Source organism: Crocuta crocuta, unplaced genomic scaffold (assembly GCF_008692635.1).
Source record: "Crocuta crocuta isolate KB4526 unplaced genomic scaffold, BGI_CrCroc_1.0 scaffold154, whole genome shotgun sequence".
NCBI classification, from domain to species: Eukaryota; Metazoa; Chordata; class Mammalia; order Carnivora; family Hyaenidae; genus Crocuta; species Crocuta crocuta.
Window position 1 is genome coordinate 15,946,071 of NW_027530545.1, and position 19,272 is coordinate 15,965,342.

Below are 19,272 nucleotides of genomic sequence, written 5' to 3' on the forward strand. Positions count from 1 at the left end.
GAAGAGGTAGGTTCAAGTTCCAGTGCCGGTACTATGTATATGGCCTCAAGCTGGACCATACTTTTGCCCTTGAAACTGGGTTGTTTGAAGCCTGGGTTTCCTTAGAGACATATGAGTGGGAGCACTGTGAGAAGTGGCCACATGAGTCAGACTTGGCCATTAGCCCCACTTTTTTCAGAACAGTTTTTGTCTTATCTGGTTGGGATTTCTCCACAAAATCTTATTTGAACTAAGAATTTACTTGCTTTAAATTTGGTTAAATTCCACTAGGCCGACCATTTCTGAGATTTCGTCTGGCTCAAACTTTCTAGGATTCAATAATTTCTACATTTAGGGGCGCCTGGGTGGCTCAGTTGGTTAAGTGTCTGACTTTGGCTCAGGTCATGATCTCATGGTTCGTGGGTTCGAGCCCCTCATCGGGCTCTGTGCTGACTGCCAGCTCAGAGCCTGAAGCCTGTTTCAGATTCTGTATCTCCCTCTCACTCTGATCCTCCCCTGCTCATGCTGTCTCTCTCTCTCAGAAATAAACAAAATATTTAAAATAAAATAAAATAAAATAAAATAATTTATAGATGTACAGGCTACAAAATGAATATTTCAGACTCCTGAGTTTTAAAATGTATTTCTTAAAAAAAAAATAAATAAATAAAATAAAATAAAATAAAATAAAATAAAATGTATTTCTTCTTTGGCCTAGGAAATGCTACTGAAAACATTACAAAAACATTCTCACGCTGAAATTCTAAAGGCATGTAGGCATAAATGCGTTAATGGCTTTTCATTATTTTCTAAGAAAATCAATAATTCTCTTTTCTGGTTAGATTTGTATAACAGCAAATAGGATTTTCTAGGCTTATGAGTGGCCCACAAAGATTTATCTCTTCCGGTGAAAATTTCCAGTGAAAATCAAAATGTGGAAAATATTTTTGCTTCCCCCCCCAACTTCCCAACAAGTCAAGGAGGAAGCACCACTTTTCTGATAGCGCCCACTTCACTTCATTTAAAGATAAAAAATGAGAGAGACACTATCCTAATAGGAATCAGAGGACTGAGGATTAATTATTTTCCCAGCAGCTGACTCTCCCACCCTGTTGGAGGGCGGGCTCTTCCTCGGGGAGCCCTCCAGTACCATCGCTGATAATGCGCCTTATGCAGAGAAACAGCAGCAGCTGCAGTTGTCACCCTCAATTTTTAAGTTTTCGGGGCCTAAGACTTAGAAAAATTGAGATTCCTGGGCATATTGGGAGGGGCGCTGGACTAGCATCTAACAAACCTGAGTTTTGGTCTTGGTTTCACCATGTGACTTGCCTGAGTCTTGAATTTTTCATCACAGAGATGGGGATGATGATTCACGTTCTCTACTTCTCAAGGGGTCTTCAGGAAACAAGATGCATGAAGGTTCTTCAATGAGGGTCATCGTAGCCTGAGCTACTATAACAATCTTAGAGGGGGAGGGCGCTTAAACAGTAGACATTTACTTCTGACAGTTCTGGAGGTTTGTTAAGTCCAAGATCAAGGTGTCAGCCAATTCAGTTCTTGGTAAGAGTTCTCTTCCTGACTGGCAGATGGCTACCTTCTCATTGTATCCTTAGAGGAGGGAGAGAGGGAGGAAGAAGGGAAGGGGGAGGGAAAAAGGACAGGAGGAAGGTGGGAGGGGTAGGGGGAGAGAAACAGCTGGTGGTCTGGTCTCTTCCTCTTGTTACTAATCCCATCATAGAGCCACACCCTCATGCCCTCATCTAAATGTAATCACCTCTCAAATGTTCCACCTCCGAATACCATCACATTAATGGTTGGGGCTTGATACATGCATGGGGAGGGGCACAGCATTCAGTCCATAACGAGGGTAAAGCACTATAGAAATTAATAAACTATGCATTGGAGAGTATGGAATGATATTATCAGCATTTATTCCAGTCTCTTTCTAGGATGCCTTCCTGGATTGCAGGCCTAGAGGTTAAAAACATTTCTCAGGGTACCTGGGTGGCTCAATCGGTTAAGCATCTGACTCTTGATTTCAGCTCAGGCCATGCTCTCGAGGTTCATGAGTTCGAATCTCATGTTTGTCAGGCTCTCTGTGGACACTGCAGAGCCTACTTGGGATTCTCTCTCTTCCTCTCTTTCTGCCCCTCCCCCACTCTTTCTCTCGCAAAATAAATAAATAAGCTTTAAAAAAAGATACTTCTCAAATGACCTTGCATCTGGTGGTTGTGTGTGTGATTTGGACTTTGCCAGACACATGCATTTATGAGAGATTCAGGTATGGAATTGGGTCGAGCTGTAACAGAAAAGGCATGGTGGAGTGGCAGGCAGCTGGAGGGGCCACCTCCACGTGGGAAAGGCAGTTTTGTGCTTGTGGAGCAAACAGAAGCTGACTTGTCAGCCGGTTCTGTGCTCTGACTTTCTTCCTTGGAAATTCCACTGGTTAGTTCCCTTAGTCCTTCCAGTGATTCTGCAAACCATTTAATAATCAGCTCTAAATCCTACCTTAAACTCACTGGAGTCAGAAGATCTTGTTTTGTCTCCTTAAGTCAGGTGCCAACGACAGACAGGATCTGAGAGAGGTGGAAACAGGCCTCCAAGGTGATGTTCAGATGTTAAAAAATCCTGTGTGGATTAAACAGAGTGTCTCAAGACAGACTGAAGGAGAAGTAGATTGAGGAGCTGATCTTTGGACTAATTTTGGTAAAGGTCCTTGTAAGTCATGCTAAGGACATTATGCTTCTATTCTGTAGCTGACTGAGAGCAACATATTTATGCATGTGTCCTGAGTGATCAACCTGGATAAAGAAGAGTGGCAAGCCATCCCAGAATTTTAGGGGTTTAGAACAAGGGAATGGTTATTTCTCGCTTATTCTTTCTCCATGGCTGATACAGTTAAACACCAGTTCAGTTCCACTTGACTTTACTCTAGGACCTACTAATAGTGCACCTTCTTTCTACCTGGAACATTGCAGGTCTTTTGACAAAGGGAGAGAGAAGTTAGAAAACCACATGTGATTTGCACCATGGGTAAACTTGAAGGACATGATGCCAAGTGAAATAAGACGGAGAAAGACAAACCCTGTATGATCTCCCTCATATATGGAATCTTAAAAAGTGGAACTTGTAGCAATAAGAGCTAGGTTGGCAGGAGCTAGGAGGAGGAAAGGGAGGCATGTTGGTTGAAGGATACAGATTTTCAGTTATAAGATGAATATGTTCTGGGGATCTGACTATAGCTAACAATACTGTATTATATACTTGAAAGTTGCTAAGAGAGTAAATGTTAAGTGTTCTCCCTCTCTCCACCCCCTACACCCACAATCAATGGTAACAAGAAAGAAAGAAAGAAAGAAAGAAAGAAAGAAAGAAAGAAAGAAAGAAAGAAAGAAAGAAAGAAAGAAAAAGAAAACTGCATGCAAGTCCTTATAGCCTCTGCTGGATATGTTACAGGACATTCCCATTCCCATTTGATTAACCAAAGCAACTCACACAGCCAATCCTGATACCTTTACCCCTCCCTCCAAACAAAGCGATTGGCAGAAACATTTTTTAACAATAATACAATTTGCCATACTCTTGAAAGTTTGCAAAGATGAAATTGTACTGAGCACTCCTTGGCCACCATACATTATGTTGTGGTGGCACCAGAATGGAGTGGGTGACAAGACAGGAAAGGTCTTTGGCTTCATGGAATTTTTAGGCTAATACTTATGATGTATCATAAGTGTTACAAATACTTTTTCATTATCTAATTAAATCCTCATACTAATATTATCTCTCATTTATACATTAGTAAACTGAGGCTTCCTGAAGTAAAATAATTTGCCCAAGTCTAGACAGAGATGTGGCAGACCAGATCTGAACCCAGGCAGTGTAAGCCCAAACTCCATGTGCTTAGTAGTTAGTCATCACTCAACTGCAGTAGTCGGGAGGGAGCGTGGTGGGGACCAGGGTGATGCAGAAGAGGGAAGGGTGTCCTGAGCAGATAGCAAATAGTAGATATGAGTAGTGAGAATAGTCTCTAAGAAAATAATTTAAAAAATAAAAATAAATTAATTAATAAANATGAATGAGGACACTCGGAGGATGCGTGAGTGGTTTAACTCCTCCTAAATATTGATAGGGGAAAACCTGTTATAAGATGGCTGACAGGACTGATAGGGAAAATTCCTGTCCCTGACTGAAGACTCTCCTTCCGGGTTCTTCTTCCCACCCTGCTTGTCGCGCCCGCATATTAATGAGGAATCCGGAAGTAACAGACTATAAAATTGTTCCCGCCGCTTATCCTCGGGGCTCAGACCTCTGGAGAACGATCTCTGAGCCCACCGAGGCTGCCGCTTGGTTCTTCCTCCGGGTGATCCAAACCACTTTCCCTGACATTTGGTTCCCTGACCAGGAAACCCAACCGCGCCGGCCCGTTGTTGCCACAGTTTAGGGGAAACCGGCGAGGCGGTGACGCAAGGAGGAATCGCAAAGGAGAAGGTGCACCTTGCCTGAATTTCGGCAGTCTCCAGCTTAGTGGCCCTGGCTGGGCCTGCTCCGCCGTTACCCCCAGATGCGAGGAGACTTGGCAAATGAGGACCCGGAACCCACGTCGGAAACCAGTAAGGCCTGGGCCCTAAATCTGCCCTGTCCTGTCCGGCCCACCCATCATGGTGGAAGAGGGAGCTGATCACGCCCCGGCGACCTCACTGGTCTCACAGGTAGAAATTCTGTGGGAGGAAATGTAATAACCTCAGGTGCGTATGTGAGTGTGAATGTGCGACTCTGCCTGGCTTGCCTGCAGAGTTCAGTTCTGTGGCTGCACAGGTGGGCACCCTTAAGGTCCCCAAAAGTCTGTGGAGTCTGAGTGGGCTCATCTGTGATTTTGTGGTGAATGGCATATAGTCTATGGCAGCATCAGAATAGTTTCTGATCATTAAGTCACAAAGTTGAGACCGCTCCGGCTAAGTGTCACCTAAGTTCCCTCAGGACACGGCCAGATGGGCATCTGACTGGTCTCCTCATTAGAGGGGGCACCCCTACCCCCTGCTTGTCTTCACGACTTCGCCTCACAGGAACATTATGGGGTTGGGGCTGAGCAAAGAAGGGGTTTTCAGGAGACTGTAAAATTAAGATGACCCCAGGCAAATTAAGGTCCCTATGTGGGTTAGAATGGCCCACTTTTGGTGTAGGATGGCCCTCGGAGGGAACCTTAGTTGCCCCACCTGTCTGCCGTGTCTGGCATGTTGTCGCCAGAGCCCCAGATTACCCTATCAGTTCCTGTATGTCGACTCCTGGTTAGAGATTGCCAACCCTTCCCACTTGGGTGAGATTTGCCTGCAATAAACAGGGACAGGCCAGGGACTTAGTCGCCTCGACAAAGTGGCCCAAGGAAGGTCAACAGAAGTCCCGACATCCGCAAAGTCTCGCCGGTGATCTGGAGGAAGCATCAATCTTGCCCCTACCGTATGAAGCCCCTGGTTCCTAATACTCTGCCACCATCGATCTCAGCACCTCCAGACTTGGCAGATCCTCTCTCCCCTGTACCAGTACCCAGATTGCGCCCTTGGCCAGGTGCAGGCCCTCTCCAGATGCCGGTCCACAGCCACCGTACCAAGAGGCTCTCCTGTGGAGATCCGAGCAGGGGCTAAGAAGCCCATGAATATGCCCAGCAGCAAAGGGAATCCAGCAGGGATTATTATGAGAGGCTATGCGAGGGTTACACTGCATTTGACCCTGAGGCACAAAAGAGCCACGACAAAAGTATGGGGAAGGTCCAGCCACCAAAATGGAGGAGGCCTAGAACCTCCTTAGCAAGGGGTCAGTGAACCTACTGCAAGGAGAAGACATTAAAAGAATAAATCAGGGAAAGTCCCAGAAACCCAGCCATTATGCACAAGAACCCTGCAAAAAAGACCTCATAGGCCTAGCAAGAATAGATTTAGATTGAGGGGGACCAGGCTCATTTCTTCCTGGCCCCCATGAACCCACGGTCAAAATAAAAGCAGGGGGCCCAATTATGACTTTTATATGAATTCAGGGGCCACATGGTAAGGCATGAGTTTCTCCTGCTACTGAGTGCCTTATCCCTCTCCTCGACCCAGATATACTCTCAAAGCTGGGGACCCAAGTAACCTTTGAGCCAATGTAATATACCAGCCCCCAGTTGGATCTAAGTGGAGGCTATGCGGTGCCCAAGCGTAACTGAGTGGCCCACCTGAATTCAGGACTGCCTTCCCCACTGTGTGGGCCGAGGGCAACCCCTCGGGCTTGCCCACAATCGGGCCCCTGTCATTGTAGAGTTAATCCCAGGGGCTCAACCGCAGAGACAGCAGCAATACCACCTCCACAAGAGTCAAGGGCAGGCATCCAAAAAAGCAAGCATTCTGGTTGAATGCCAAACACCCTGGAATACCCTGCACTTGCCAGTCAAGTCAGGAGCCGGGTACCAACCAGTTCAAGCCTTGTACCCAGTGGTCCAAACCTGTATACCCTCCTCAGTCAGATCCCAGTCTCTGCCAGCTCGTTTATGCCTTCTGTCTCCACTTGGTCCCCCAGAGCCAAACCTTGTTTGCATTTGAGTGGACCGAACCAGACACAGGCATCAAAAAAATCTCGCCTGCCCTCTTTGGGGAGGCACTGGCCAGAAACCTTGCAGGCTTTCCAAGGGAGGCCACATACTGCACCCTTGTCCAGCATGTGGATGGCCTCCTCCTTGCCAGCAATACCCAAGAGAATTGTGCAGAAGGCACAAGGGCCCTCCTCCAACTCCTGTTGAGAATGGGGTCTCATGAAAAAAAAAAAAGACACATCTGCCAACAGCAAGCCTGCTGAGGAAATTGTCTAGCAGACAAAGCAGCCAAGATAGCAGCTAATAAGGAGGTAAATACAGCTCCCTCCCTTATCTGAGCCACCATCCCCACCAGGAGTTCAAAGAAGAAATTGTCCCCCGGTTAGGCTTACCAACCACAATCTACAGTAATAATAGGTCTGTGTTCATGGTGGACTGCTTACAGGCCTCAAAGCTGAGGAAAAGTACAGCAGATGCTTAGGCTTTCTCGTCACCCAAGGAAAAAGCACTAGGGCCAGAGAGAAGGGTCATCCCCTCCCTATCTCAGCCCCAAACTAAGAGGAAGCTACAAGAATTCCTCGGGGCTGAGAGATTCTGCCGAATCTGGATTCCCAGATTCTCAGCAATAGCAAGACCCCTCTATAACCTCTTGGTCACCCTCGGGGTTCTCACATAGACAGTTGGCCCATGGCAACGGCCAGTAATGTCCCTGTTAAAGATGTTGAACCCAGGGGTGGCAGGATGGCCACCATGCCTTAGGGCACTAGCAACCACAGTTCTGCTCCTTAAGGAGGCAGATAAGCTCACCCTGGGACAAGAACTAAATGTCAAGGTCCCTCTGTCTCTTAGGCCTCTCCAGCTCTCGGCTAGCACAATACCAGGGGCTCCTCTGCGAGAATCCATGGGTCACTCTTAAAACAGGGCAGACGTTGAACCCCACATCTTTCCTACCTTCTGAGGAAGAGAAACCAGATCATGACTGTTCTGAGGTGACCGAGAAAGCATTCGCAAACTGCCCATACCTGCGTAACCAGGCCCTACAGAACCCTGACCTCACCTTTTTCAATAATGGTAGCAGTTTCATCACAGAGGGCATTCAGAAGGCAGGGTATGCAGTGACATGCCTTAATCCAAGCCCTCGCCATTAGCTTAGACAAATGAATCAACCTACACCTTTGCTATACATAAATAGGAAAATCTACGAAGAGAGGGGCCTTCTCACCTCAATGGGAAAGACCATCAAAACAAAGAGGAAATACTAAAACTCCTCGTGGCTGTCTGGTTTTGAAGAGAAGTTATAGTTCTACACTGCAAAGGACACAGAAGGGAGACAACCCTGTATGAGGGTATGGATCGCACCCTCAAGGGAAACTTAGCCAAGTTCTGTCAAGAAACAGACCTTCCATGGCCACACCTGTTGCCCCTGGCCCTCCTGTGTGTCCATTGCACACCAGGAACTCAAGGCATAAACTACATAGCAGTGTAAATGGGATGTTTTAGCAAAGTGTATCCCTGAATTGTTACATTCTTCACACTAAAAGGTAGATTGTCCAGTGCTTGCAAAATGTGGCTTTCTTGAGACGGATTCTCACCTAAACAGTTATTTATGGGGTACCTGGGTGGCTCTGTTGGTTAAGTGTCAGGCTCTTGATTTTGGCACAGGTCATGATCTCATGGTATGTACAATTGAACCCTGAGTAGGGCTCTGCACTGACAGTAAGGAGCCTGCTCAGTATTCTTTCCCTCCCTCTCTATGCCCCTCCCCCACTTTCTCTCTGGTGCTCTCTGTCTCTCTCTCTCAAATAAGCTTTTTTTTTTTTAAAAGAAAGATAATATAACATCTGACTTGGTGGATCTGGCCTCATGTTTAAAAAGAAAAAGAAAAGAGGGGTGTCTGGGTAGCTCAGTCATTTAAGCGTCCAACTCCAGCTTGGGTCATGATCTTGCAGTTCGTGAGTTCAAGCCCCACGTGGGGCTGTGCTGACAGCTCAGAGTCTGGAACCTGTTTCAGATTCTGTGTCTCCCTCTTTCTTTTCCCCTTCTCTGCTTGCCTTCTCTCTCTCAAAAATAAATAAACATTAATTAAAAAAAACATTTATAGTCAATAAGCACCAACACCAGGCTGTTTCAAGAGATGAACACAGACTTGCTTTCTATTCTTGGTGTTGGAGAAAACTGGAGCTACAGGGGTGGGATTCCTGGTCTCGGCACGTGTGCTACACAGCTAACTGAAGTGTGGGGCAGATCTCATCCTGAGAGGAAGGGGGCGATCTGCCTTCTCTAACAGGACTAGGTCATCTGACAATCAAGTATCCTTCCAAGAGGTGAGTCTCAGGGCATGAACAAGGTGAGGGAAGTCCTGTCTCTCTCTTTCTCTCTCTCCTTTGGATTGGAAGTACTTTGAAATTGGGGAAGAGGATGGTGAGGCCAAAATTCCAAGGAAAGTACATTTGGGGAGGGGGCATGTTCACTGGTCTCTGCCTGAGGGCTGCAGGTCAGGACCTAAGTGATGAGAACCCACTCAAAGGACATTTTAGTTAGACTGAATCTCTGGAAGCTAGGATTCGTTCTTCGGGTTGGAGTTGCTAAGTTCCAGTCTGTGTTGTGCCTTTGTTCTCCTCCAGTTGACAACCTAGTCCCATCACGGTGTGTGTCTCAGTGTGCTGGGAGGACCACAAGAGCACTGTGAGTTCTCCTAAGGCCACGGGGGATCTCAGCACTGGTCTCCATTACAGGAGAGCTGTGACCAGCAGAGTAGCCATCACATGAGGGCAACAGCAACAGAGGCCCCCGGGAAGGATTGTGCTTTTTTCTAATTCATGTCGAGATGCACATTAGCGTGAGCTAGTGAAAACCCTGCCTTTGCTGGGGAGAACCTCTATCCCTCATCTTGCCCGAAGATCTCTCCTGGGACACTTCTCATTTCCCACCAGGAGAGCAGTCAGCAAGCCTCTTCTATGTCTCCAACTTGTCCTTTCTATACAGGGAAGCCAAAAGGACTCTGGGCTCAGATACGAACTAAATTCCCCAGGGGTACCCGCTGGCACAGCCTGCCTGTTCTAACTGGTGACCCCTAAATCACTCTTTTCCTTTTTCTGTGAATGCCAAGCAAACACCCCCACAAGGAATATGCCTGAAATCTTTTGAACAGCACTTCAAATGGCAAAATAAAATTATAGGCCCACGACTCCTGATCTTGAAGTAACTGTAGAGGTCTTTCCTGCTTCTTCGTTCTCTTTATATTGTAAATCAGTGTTTTTCTTTCTCTTGGTATTCAGATTTTGCATGCAATAATTTGGCACAAAGTACCTGGACTTTTGTTACACCCATACATTTCAAGCCAAGCTATTAATGTTGTGTCATAGGGCAAAGTATCCTGAACAGAAATGGCTCGAGTGGAACACTTATCTTCCAGGTAGCAGGATCGTATTTGAAATTTGAGGTTTATTTACGTTGAAATTGCTAAGTGAAAAATTATTTGATTTTTCCACCCATGTCAACTCATGGGCTTGCTTTTTGCCTCCAGGCTCTTGTGTGCATCTTTCTGTGTGTCTCTTAATCGACTTCAGCCCCAAAAAGCAAGCAGGAAAGCAAAAAGGGAGAAACCTTGACTGAAGAGGAGAAAACTTAGATCATTTATACCCTATTTGGGTACCTTCTTATTGTTTGTCTTTGAACATGTCTATTCAACCTCCTCTCGTCCATTTCCCCTTATGTAAAAGTAGTATTAGTACAAAGGTATAAAAAAGTAGTAATCTGAAAAGTTCTTGAAATTACAAAGAGCTTGCTAGTAAAAAATAATAATTCTTTCTTCATATGGTCTACTTCCTACAGTTCATAGGAACAGTTGTGTTGGCAGGAGTCTGGACTTTATTTTAACAGAATTTCCATAGGATCCTAAAAGCAATTGGTCTTTATATTACTTGGTATAAATGTGAAAAAAAATATGTGCACACAATAAATATTTAACCTTCAAGTCATATTTTCCTTTTGATGCTTATCATAATTCCTGGGAAGAAATATTTAGACAGTGTTTTAATCCTGCATTCCCAGAAGGCAGAGCCTGAGGAAAAATGTGTATGCTAATATTTATCAGAGAATATAATCTCCAGGTGGCAGAGAAGGGAGTGAGTAGGCAAGGATCACCAAGCTGGCCGCCACATGCTGGATCGCAGGGAACACTCTTCTGTGAAGACTTGTAAATGAGACTCAGGAAGGCCCTCTGTCTGGGGGAGAAAGGGAGAAGAGTGTATCGCATCTCCACTTGCATTTCTCATTGGCCAAAAGCTTGCCTCCCAGGTTTGTGTGAACTCCCCCACACCTGAAGGTTGTGGCGGCCTCAGAAGTCCAAGCATCTCTGACTGCAATCAGGGTACCTCCAGCTGGGGCTGCACCTGACAGTGACGTCAGGCCGTGCTGCAGCAGCCCCTGGCCAATCCAGTGCCCCAAGACCCCATGGAAGGTCATGCTGCAAGGATCTTAAATGGTGCCTAAGCAGTGACAGCTCAGGACAGATTTAATATTTACTTTAGGGATTATTTTGTTCTGCAAAAATGTAATTCATTTGTATTTACTTTCTCTTTGACTTTTTCTAAGAATGTGTCAACAGGTGCCATCAAAATGGCACATCTATTAATTCCTACAGGTCCTAGGGAAAGAACACCCCAAAAACCATATAGCTTCTGAAGTCTTTATAAATATTACAAAGCCTCATGGAAATCCATTTTGGGGGCACATTTGAAAACTGAGCTTTCCCACAGCACATGGGTGGCTGAGTCGGTTAAGCACCCAACTCTTAATTTCAGCTCAGGGCATGATTCCAGGGTCATGGGATCCAGCCCCATGTCGGGCTCCATGCTGAGCATGGAGCATGCTTGAGATTCTGTCTCTGTCTCTGTCTCTTTCTCTCCCCCTCTGACCCCTCCCACACTCACATGCTCTCTCCGTCTCTCTCCCTCTCTCTAAAATTAAAAAAAAAAAGAAAGAAAGAAAGAGGAAGAAAGAAAACTGAGTTTTCCTTGTGTTATGCTCTACATCCACATGTCTTGTGTGCCCTTGATCAGGAAAGGTGACCTGCTAGAGAATGCTAACCAGAAGTTTCCAGGGATTTCTTAGCCACTTAAGCAGTCTCAGACTTCTAGCACTGGCCCTAAGGCTAACCAGGAGAGTTGACTTTCCTTTTCTACTTCCACATGGTTTCATTGAGAACAATTCTTCCACCTTCCCTGTTAGCCATGCCTCCAGACTCTCCTTGTTCTCATGCTGCTCCAGACAGAACTGAATTCCCATCCAGCCTTGAGTTTCCAGATGCTGTACCCATGTTCATGGGCAGGGTGCTTCTCTTATTCGTTCATTTAACAAATGTACTATCGAGCATCTACTCTGTGCCAAGCATTCTTTTAGGCTCTGGAGATACAGTGATGAATACAGACAACTTCTGACCTCCTGTGGTACTATGTTCTAATGGAGGAAGCAGTTAATAAGCAGATAAGCTAATAAAAAAAAAATAATTTCACATGGTGATAAGTAGATAAGAGAAATAAAACAGAGTGATGAAACAGACTTGTAGGCTCTGAGAGTCTAATTCTGGCCTAATTCATTCATGGCTGGCCATTGTTGTAATGTCTTGCTACAACTACAAGAGAATTGCCCTGTGAATGCCTTTAGGCATCAATAGAAGTCTCCTATCTTTGCATCCTGAGTGTCTCTTAAAATGTCCCTTAAGCACTGAATGCTAATAAGAGACAAGGTCTTAGTCTAACAAATATGTGTTCTTAAAGAAGGGTAGATGACCATTTGAGGTACAAGAAGCCTTCTTCCAACACCCCCTCCCCAGGTAACATGATGCCCAAAGGTTCTGCCCAGAATGTTCCCTGGGAGGTGTCTGTCCTGTAATGAAAATTCAGTGGCTTTGAAAGAATTTTTCCTGTCTACTTTCACCAGGAGTTCTTTCATTATTAGACCTAGATTAATATATTTGGAATAAAGAGTGTCACAACCAAATTCCAAATTAGCTCAGTTTTTAGACAGTGATTTTTTACCTCAACATACTCCTCACACTCTCAAAGGGAAGAGAAAAGACAGAAGGAAAGGTCAAACAATATATAAAAGTAGGGTATTAGAAGGCTTTCTGCTTTTATTATATCCACACATTATTGGTCAGAATAGGCTAGCCCATGTTGTGATAAGAAATTATCTCAAAATCTCAGTAGTTTAATATAACAGAGGTTTCTTTCTTGCTCACAAAAAGTCTCCTGTGGGTCCATATAACTCTTTAAAGCAACTTTTCTCCATGTGTGTTTCAGTGACCCAAGCTGGTCATCTGCACATGAGTCCAAATCAGGCAGTGTGGCAGCTTGTCTATGCCTTGGCCTGGAAATGACACACATCATTCCCAACCAGAATGCATTAGCTAGAACCAGTCATGTAACCCTTCCTACCTGTGAGGATCCTGGGAAAGGTAGGAGAGAAACTGGAATGTTTGCAAAACATTCCTGTCTCTCTCACACTGGTCAGGAAGGGTACTAGGGAAAGAACACAGAATGAAAGGGGCATTTGTGGGCCCAGGGGGCCTGGTCTTTGTGGCCTGACATTACTGCCAGTGCCAACATAGGGAGATTTTGATACAATTTTGCACAACGGGTACAATTATTTAGAAAGGACTCCTGGAAAGGTATTTCACTTTACTTCAGATTCTGCCACTACCACCTGCTATCCGTGGCTATGGTTATGGTAACCTCTCCTAGAAGTTGCCATTTCCAAGACAGCTTACCCAAAATATCAATGTTCCCGCAAAACAGTTTAAAATATTTTCATGATAAGTTCTGGAAATAGGGCCAAACACATGTTTGCAAATAACCTGTTTCAATCATTTTGTGAGATAGTATGAATGTCAGCACTTTGATTTTTATCTTATTTTACATTCTGCTCAAATTCAGGGGGACTGGACACCATTATTTAATGTTTTCCTTGGAAAACAGGAGCTTGACATCTGCCTAGTTTTTCATAGATTCTGATGTGATGAGAATAGGCTCTGCAAGTTACCAAAGACCCTCCTCAGGGGCCTATTCCTATGGCTGAGGGAAGAGAAAGACACTGTGTGCACGGGCATATGTGTGTGTGTAAATGTGAACAGTTAGCATCAAAGTTTCTTCTCTTTTGTCAATTCTCCCAACAATAAACCACCATATTAGGATGGTAAGACTTAATTGGAAACTTCTGGAAGAGGAAGTAGATTGGAGTAATGAAAGAGATGGAGGGAAGTATGCCCATTCTCAAGCTAATGCCTATCAAAATATGGCAGACCAGCTCTTCCCCATTCTTAGGCACTCTTGGATGTCATTCATTTGTTCATTCATTCAACAAATATTAAGGACCAGTGTTAATCTTTAATTGAGGAGTGAAAAGCAGTGAGGAATCAATGGTCAGTAAAATTATCACAGCCCTTCCTCAAGGAGCTCAGTCTAGATAGGAGACAAGTAGTATGCAAATAATCTCATTTTAAAAATATGTAACTTGCTAGTCAAGAGCCTATGTTTGTTTGCTATCAGAGCTATTTTCTGCACTTCCCCTGATCTGCTGCATTTCTTTTGCCTTCTGGATTCCTGAGAAGTTCAGCCAACAGAAGACACTGTCAAGATTGGGGAGTTATAGGAAGGAGAAAGCCATGAGATATTTCTCCTCTCTCCCCATGTCTTCCTTGGACAGTCCAGTCTGTGGCTCTAACTCCCACTATGTGGCTTCTCCCCTAAGAATCCAGCACCCACCAGGCATCACTAGTTTCTGGGCTCTGATAATACTCTTTCTCCCCACCATCCCTCCAGCCCCAGGGATGGCAGTGGTTTTCATCAACAGTTGCTTCCCACAAGTACAGCATCTTTGTAACAAGTTCCTTTCATTAATCTTCCTTTAACATGTATTTCCTTCCTGGGCAATCACATAATAATAAAAACCTATGATGAGGGCCAGAAAGATAAGAATTTTGTACCTAGAAAGTATATAATGAGGACTTTGTTGTAATATTAATGATCAGAGGAAGCTTTTCTGAGGAACTGACATTTGAGCTGAGATATGAAGGCCAAATCAAAGTTAAATAGGCAAAGCATATGGTCAAGAGGGTCCCTACTCGCAAGAGAAGAGCATGAACAAAGGCTCCAAGTCAGAGGAGCTGAGAGCTATAAAGAAGTGAAAGTAAGCATGGTGGTACCTAAGTACGGGGGTGAGGAGAGAAAGTGTCAGAGAACAGGACAGCAGAATCAGGAACGTTTGGAACATGCAGGCTCTATGGTGCATGTTAAGGCCTTCAACAGCTATCATGAAGACAGTGGGAAGAAAGTGAAAAGCTTTAAGGAAAAGAATAAGATGATACGCATTTTTAATGATCACTTCCTCTATAAAGCAAAGCAGTAATAGAAATAGGTGAGAATGGATATGAAGAAACCAGTTAGGATGTACCACAATAGCTCAGGCAAAAGGTATTAGTAGCTACAGCAAAGGATAGTATTAGAAACAGAAAAGTGGATAGACTCGAGATGTTTAGGAGATAAATCAATAGGACTTGGTGATTGATTATTTGAGGGGGATGATAGAAAGAGGGATGCCAAGGATGACCTTTGCATTTCAGCTTATGCAGGTGGGTGGATGGATAGGGGTACCATTCACCAACACAGGAAACATAAGAAGTAATGAGCTGTGTGTGCATGTATGGAGTAAGGAGGACATAGATCATAAGTTCAATTTTGTCCACATTGAATTTAAAGTGCCTTAGTGGTACCCAAATGCATTTATCTCTGGTAGACAGCTGGATAGATGGGGCTAGAGCTCTGTGGCAGGTTGGATTTTTGTTCCCAATTCTTTACTCACCTGTTAAATAGAATTTTACACCCACACCCTTAGCCATGTAATTTTACAATGACTCTCACCAGTGGGAGGAGCATTTTCTCCCCCTTTGATCTTGGCTTAGGCCACATAACTTTCTTTGATCAATAGAATAGTAGCAAATGAGATGTAAACAGAGACTTTAAATATGCTTTCATGTTTGACTTGTCCTCTTGTGGATTTTTTTTTTTTGGTTGTTATTTTTGATCTTCTGTGAGAAGAATATGTTTTAGGTAGCCACTGGCCCCCTCCGCCAGCCTAAGTCCCAGAATGAAAATACATGGAGTTGACCTAAACACAACTTAAAGCCAGCTAGCTTGACCCAGCTGAGCACTGCTTTGCTCAGCTGATTTGAAGTTGTTATGTATCAACAACCAAGGAATATTTCCAAAGGAAAGAACCAGACAAGAGATTTAAATTTGAGTCATTGACCTGTAGGTGATAATTATAATCACGGTATAGATGAGACCTCCCAGAGATCACACCCATTATAAAATATTTGGGCACATCCATTTAGGATAAGTAGATTGGCAAAGTTTCTCTAACCATCTTTCTGTCTCTGGCCCAAGTAGTTCATCTCAATATCTTTAGCCTCTCCTTTTATGGCATTCCAATCAGGCCTGATAATCAGGTCCTGAGGCTCCAAAGCTGTGATCCCTGTATTTACATCCAAACTCTTCATTCTCTTTCCATCTTTTGACTAATATACCTGTGATGCATTCTGACTTGGTATATTGCTGGGTGCCAACGACTTATGCCTCAAACAATTTGCTTTTCATATAGGACTGTCAATGCCCTGGGCCAGAGTCAATCAGAATATCAGGCTATGTGGAGTTGACTTTTTTGCCAAGGGAAGCCTTCAACTACATTATCAGTGTGACTGCCTACCATCATTAATGTAGAATACCACTCAACTTTCTCCAAATGCCAGTGGGAAGATTGAAGCAGGATCCTTTTTGAAGGCTCAGTATAGATTTCTGGACAGGAAGGAAAGAAGACAGGTATCTGGGTTATGCAAACCACTGCATTGGTTTGTTCAGCTGAGGAGGTTTACATGGTTACTCCAGCTTAGAATAGCTCATATTCTCATCTCTTTCTTTCTTTCTTATTTCTTCTGTCTCTCTCTTGTTTCCTTTCTCTCTTTATCTACCCATGCTCTATTCATTAACCAAACCTTTCTTTAGATTTGAATAAAGGAAACTCACTAAAACACTTAGATAAATCTCTTGTCCTGTTCGGTGCAAACCCTCAGCTTATTCACTACCATAATGGAAGTTTATATCCCTTTTATCCCATTCCTCTGCTTCTCTCTGAAGAAATTCTTCATTACATTTGTAATCTATCTCTCTCTATCCCATAATTGACGCCTTTCATCTTTCTGAGGACTGTTCCTAATAAAAATTTTCCTCTTCTCCATTTTAAATCAACCCACAATAGTACTGAAGTTCTTCAATACTTCTAATGCAAAGATCAGGAAAGACCCCGTGGTATTCACAGCTTCTTCACTGAGAGTTTCAAAGGCACTAGGCAGGTATTAGAGAGACTGGCTTACAGCTCCAGCTCTTGCACCAGCTTTGTCACCATAGGTAGTGTTGTCCTTATCTTCAAAATGGAGATATGTTATTTGTTTTATGTGACTATTGACTTAATTAAATAAAAAAAATTCAATATGGTTAAACATTGGGAGCTGTAGCTGTTATGAGCATAACTGAGCAAAAGAAACCACTCAACTCACAGTAACTTTAGGAATTGAGTTAATTTTTCTCGTAGAACAAGTCTAGGGTAGACTTGGTTCAAAGATCAACAGTCTCTTTCCCATTTATCAGAAGAGCACAAACTTTCTCAGAATGTACTCCCAACAGACTTGCATTTTCTTCTCATGGGCTGGAGGTAGGCCATATGGCTTCACGTAACTCAAAGAAGACTTAAAAATACAATGTTTGGAGGTCAGCAAATGGAAAGAAAAGAGTTGGAAATATGGGAAGGGGGGCAGTCATTTAAAATTACCTTCCACAGAAATCTTTGAATTAAAGTCACACTAATCTATACACCTACAATCTGGTATCCAAAGTGTGCATATCTTTCTCCACTTCAAGCAATTCTCTGACACCAGCTGGGTTTCCTATAACTCAGTTCTGACACCATCTACCTGGAGATAGCATGAGATCCCACAGCTCAGTCCTGCAAGTCTGCTCCCTACCCCCTACCCCTGCACTTCAGATGCTAATCATGAGTCCACACCTGGGTTATCTGTGTACTTTTGACTGATTTATTATAAAAGAATATAACTCAGGTACAGCCAGATGGAAGACATAGGTGTATAGGGTAAGGTATGTGAGAGGGGCCATGCTCTCTGCAGGTGTGCCACTCTACCTAAACCTCCACATGTTCACCAACCTAGGACCTCTCCAAACCCCATCTTTTTGGATTTTTATGAGGCTTCATTACATAGACATAATTGATCAAATCATTAGCCAATAACAATTAATTCAATCTCATGCCTTTCTCCACTCCCCCGAGGTCAGCAGGCTAGAACTGAAAGTTCCAACCCTCCAGTGGAACTTTCCACTGGTTGGCTTGTCCACAACCAGCCTGCATTCTGATGTGCTTTGCAAAAGTCACCTGATTCACGTAAACTCAAGTGTGGTTGAAAGGGGTTTGTGATGAATAGTAAGACACTTTTATGGTTCTTATCACTTAGAACATTCCAAGGGTTTTAGGAACTCCATGCCAGGAGTGGGGATAAAGACCAAATATATATATTTCTTATTATAAATCACAGTACCACACTTCTAAAACCTTTCATTTAAGAAGTTGAAGTGCTTCCATAGGTACAAAAAGTGTATTTGTTCAGAGGGAGCAAAAACTAGAAAGAGGAAGTTATATCCTTCCTAAGAGTAAAATGTGCCTCTCCCTCGGGCTGTGCTTCCCCTAGATCTAGGTTATAGGCACAAAGCAATCAGATGACTCAGTTGGCTTCATAAATAGGATTTCTCAACAATAGAATGTTTTTCTCTGGCTCAGAGATATTTAACCCAGTGACTAAAAAGTGCTGGCTCTAGAGTCAGATGGGCATAGATTGAATTCTGACCCTGCCCTTGTCTGGCTTTGATCTTGGGTAAGTTAATGCTTAAAACCCTCATACTACTCATTAGAAAATGAGAGTAACAGTGTTGCTTACCTCTTTTTATCACTATGAAGATTAAATGGAAAGCAATAAATACAATAGCAGCTGTATTCTAGCCACTCAGTAAATAGTAACTCTTATCAATATTAATACTAATAGTAACACTTTTCAAGTTTACAGGTTCCCCAACTTTATTTCAAAGATCCAAATGAACAATAAAAGTTATGCTGAATAATTATCTCTTTTTCCTTCCTTTGCATCTAAAATTGAACTACATGTTCTCTTGCTGGAATCCATCCTAGATTCTTTGTAACTGTTAGCACTTGAATAACAAACTCCCCCATGCATTTACCAACGCCTGTGAAGAAAACTATGCCATTCCTGAGTTTGGTGATCAGTTCAGATAATATATCTAGTAAGCTTATTAGTTGCCTGCGGTAGTATCTTGCCAAATTCAATTTGCAAAGACAACAGCTTTATAGCCATTTCTTTTAATCTTGTTTGTAATATTGCCCATTAGATAGAAGATATACCATGCCAGATCTTGTTCATTTCAAAGCAGATTATAGGCGGTGACTATTGTGCACTAAGAGAAAGAGTCCAATGTTTCACCAGCAGGTCCACAAAATCACACATCTGCTTTTTGACAAGCTGACAGATCTCAAGAATTGAAACTTGATGAATCTTAATGCTGTCTGTCATATACTACAATGTTCTTCAATTATTGCTT

General features: G+C 43.5%; 2 long non-coding RNA genes across 3 annotated transcripts in view; one reads left to right on the forward strand and one right to left on the reverse strand.

The window, feature by feature from the left end:
* Positions 1 to 7,753, reverse strand: part of LOC144234461 (uncharacterized) — a 133,209-nt gene extending 125,456 nt beyond the window's left edge. For both annotated transcript variants that reach the window (XR_013335958.1, XR_013335959.1), the window contains exons 1-2: positions 7,490 to 7,753; positions 2,488 to 2,607 (exon numbers count right to left, since the gene is read on the reverse strand). This is a non-coding gene — a long non-coding RNA (uncharacterized LOC144234461). The remainder of the gene's footprint in view (positions 1 to 2,487; positions 2,608 to 7,489) is intronic.
* Positions 4,266 to 19,272, forward strand: part of LOC144234462 (uncharacterized) — a 44,303-nt gene continuing 29,296 nt past the window's right edge. The window contains exon 1 of the long non-coding RNA XR_013335960.1: positions 4,266 to 4,724. This is a non-coding gene — a long non-coding RNA (uncharacterized LOC144234462). The remainder of the gene's footprint in view (positions 4,725 to 19,272) is intronic.